This window comes from Apodemus sylvaticus, chromosome 1 (genome assembly GCF_947179515.1).
Source record: "Apodemus sylvaticus chromosome 1, mApoSyl1.1, whole genome shotgun sequence".
NCBI lineage: Eukaryota > Metazoa > Chordata > Mammalia > Rodentia > Muridae > Apodemus > Apodemus sylvaticus.
Genome location: NC_067472.1, coordinates 163,167,123 through 163,170,846, shown reverse-complemented (window position 1 = coordinate 163,170,846; position 3,724 = coordinate 163,167,123). Strand labels below are relative to the sequence as shown.

General features: G+C 38.8%; 1 pseudogene; it reads left to right on the top strand.

Moving 5' to 3' along the window:
- The first annotated feature begins 213 nt into the window (after positions 1 to 213).
- LOC127689930 (E3 ubiquitin-protein ligase RBBP6-like) lies at positions 214 to 2,388 on the top strand (annotated as a pseudogene).
- The last annotated feature ends 1,336 nt before the right edge of the window (positions 2,389 to 3,724 follow it).

Here is a 3,724-nt window from a genome sequence, read left to right as displayed (position 1 = left end):
GTGGGATGTATCAAGGGAACAGTTGTATCATACAGAATTTCTTGCAAACTAAATAAGTAATCTAACAGTGGAAGGAATTCAATGAAAGCCCTCACTTCAGGATTTTTTCTAAAAATCTAAAAATTAAGGTCACCCTTATCTGATATAAAGCATAAAATATAGATACTAAGGGAATTCAAAACTAGGGCATTGTATTCGCCCTTGCTGCTAACCATGACAATCGTAGTTCCATACACAGTACTTACGTGGTGAAAGTGGGAACCAGGTCTTACACAATGTTGTCTGATTTCAACATCACTAGAGGCACCAGCCTTTAATCCCAGCACCAGAAAGCAGAGGCAGGCAGATCTCTGTGAGTTTGAGGCCACAAAACCAAAAGGGTTAAAAACATATGTCTATGAAGAGGATATTTCTGGAATACTTTAATGCTTACTCCTCAGTGTGTCAGTAAATCCAGTAAACAATGTCTCTGAGGAAATAAGAAGAGCTCCAGCACATCCTTTTGAATGGCTGTTTCCCAGAGACACAAATTCCTCCTTTGATTAGATTCTCTCAAGGGCAGCACGAAGTCTATGGATCAGGGCTTGAAATTCCTTTATCTATCTATCTATCTATCTATCTATCTATCTATCTATCTATCTATCTATCTATCTATCTATCTATCTCTCTATCTCTCTATCTCTCTATCTCTCTATCTCTCTATCTCTCTATCTCTCTCTCTCTCTATCTATCTATCTATCTATCTCTCTATCTATTATATTCTTTATTTACATTCCAAAAGATTTTCCATTTCTTCCTTATTACATGCTGGTTGAGGTTTCCCATATCAGGACAGCACGATCCTCTGATTCCAGTGACATCTTCCTCAGCTCACCCAACTAGCTCCATATCTTCATTAACTTCAAATCCATCTTCCTTGGCTCCTTCTGTGCCTGGAAATACATCTTCTCCCCTGGCTCCAGTACCTGATATAACTGCAATAGTATCAACATCAGTCCATTCAGAAAAATTCGATGGACCCCTTCTGGATTCTGATAGTAAATCATTACAGGCTCCTGCACTTACATCAGGGCATTCCAAAGGTGCCTCTTCAACTGCTATTATGGAAGAAAAGCTTTGCCATGTGCTAGTCCTTTCATCTGGAACAGTAAGAAGAAAGGCTGGTTCAGGTCTTGGTCGACCAGGTTGGGAACATTCCCACAAGCTTAGGTTTCTCCACCACAGCAAATTAGAAGAGGAGAAAGAAGCTTTTACCGACAAATAATCCAAAGGAAACATAACAGTGAAAGATCACAGAGGACTCAAGGCCCATCACTACCAGCAACCCCAGGCTTTTTGCCTGTTCCACAAGCTCCTTTGTACCTGCCTCCTCCACAGACACTACCTCTTCCTCCAGGTGTACCTCACCTAAAGTTTTCTCTTCAGTTTCCTCCTGGTCAGCCTCCACGAGCAGGATACAGTGTGCCTCGTCCAGCGTTTCCCCCAGCTCCTGCCAATACAAAAGAGGTACAGACTCCCCATTCAAATATGGTCCCTACAAAACAGGCACCTTCTTTGTCCAGAGAAGAATCTTATAGAGTGCAAGGACTACTAAAGGAAGAATCTAAATCACACTATAAAGGGTCATCATATTTAAGAAGTTCACACATGTACACGAAGTCAAGGTCTGCCTCAACAGGCTCAACTTCTTGCTCTAGGTCCTTCAGATTCTCACATTCTAGCTCCTCTTCAAGGTCACCCCAATACCCCAGGAGGGGGGTAGAAGAGAGCATCAATTACTGTTCACCGTCCAGAACTCATGGATACCAAAGATCTAGGTCAAGGTCACCTCTATATAGTCCATACCACTCAGAGTCTAGATCGCCTCAAACATTTAGGGGACTGTCTCCCACTAAAAGCAAATTACCTCAAGGTGAAAAAGGGGGTGATTGTTTTCCTATAATTAGGGACGTTACATCCCCTTATGCATAACATCAAAGTGTAATGTGGGCAGACTGACAGTTTTACAGACTCATTTGAGAATGAACACTACCAGGGATGGGAGAGGATATTCCTTGAGTGGTTTGACAAGTACCAAATGGTATGCAATGGATGTGCAGCTTAGACCATCTGCCAACTGAGAATTCTTTTCTCTAGAGAGACGTTTACCTACCTCAATATCAGAAATTCACCCTTCACAAGAAGGCGCAGAGAAGACTATGCTATTGCAAAAAGTCACGGAAAGAGACATCTAGGTGGCAACTATCCAGACAGCTTTCAAGAAGAGACAATCACAATCCAAAAGATAATCCAAAATCAAGAGACAAGGGCTGTGAGAATTTTCATGGGACCAGTAAAGGGAAGAATCTTATGCTGATCATCAATGGGAGGAAAGGTTCTCAGACATGAGAATGTTCCATTTTCTAGTGTAAGGGAATGGCAGGGTGGGAGAATGGGAATGGATTGGTTGGGGTGCACCTCCTAAAGTCAAGGGCAGTGGGGATGGTATGGGGGAGACCTGGAACGGGGAAAACATTTGAAAGATAAATAAAGAAAATATCCAAAAAAATACTTTTAGGCCTGCCATTCAATATCGATAATGTTTCTGAGATATCAATTGTGAATTCAAGTCCAAGTATGATAAAATCAGATCATCTATGCTAGTTTATTTGTGCCTCAATAAAGGATCATATACTTCTTTACTTTAATGTATAGATTCATTTACAAATATGTGCTCACACATAAATCTCAGACTCTTAGTTTTTCAGTAGTCCTCAGCATATTGGTTTGAGAAATAAATTTTATTTTTCATATATGCATATATTATATGTTCATTCAATTATATTTAAATTCACATTCAATTATTTTTAATCCACATTTTGTGGAAAGAAAATTGAAGAAAAATATTTCATCTCAATGGCATTTATAAAACTGTCTTGACCTTTATTTTAACTAATGAAAGTACTGCAAATATTTATATATATAATCTAATTATTTATATATAAGTACACTTAAACAGATACATATATATGACATTTTTAATGGCCTAATGACACCATTCCAAACCATTTTCTCAGGTAAACAATTCGTCCCTTTTCAGCTCTACCAGACCCTTTCCAAACTGAAGATAATTGCCCTTTTATCATCAGTAAAGAGTTAATGTATTTAACCAACAATTGTTTGAAAATATGTTCCCTGTTTTTATTTTTATACTAAATACATTTGTCCATGGATCCTTTTTCCTGACAGTAGTAATCAATTTGATTATATAATGATTTCCTTAAGGTCTGAAAATAAGGAAGTTCTTCACCAATCCTACATCTGACAGAGGGCCTATATCCAATATATACAAAGAATACATGAAGTTAGATTCCAGAGTATAGGATAACCCCATTTAAAAATGGGGCATAGAGCTAAAGAAAAATTTCTCACCTGAGGAATATCAAATGCCTGAAAAGCACCTAAAGAAATGTTCACGATCCTTAGTCATGAGGGAAATGAAAATCAAAACAACCCTGAGATCTCACCTCTATAATTCAGGAGATGGCAGGTTATTCACAGATGGTGGAGAAAGAGCAAGACTACTCCACTTCTGATGAGATTACAAGTGGTTTAAGAAAATAAAATCCAACCACTCAGTAAAGCAGTCTGGTGGTTCCTCAGAAAACTAGTCATAATACTACTGGAGGACCCAGCAATACCACTCCTGGGCATATACCCAGAGGATTATCGTGCATTTCATGAG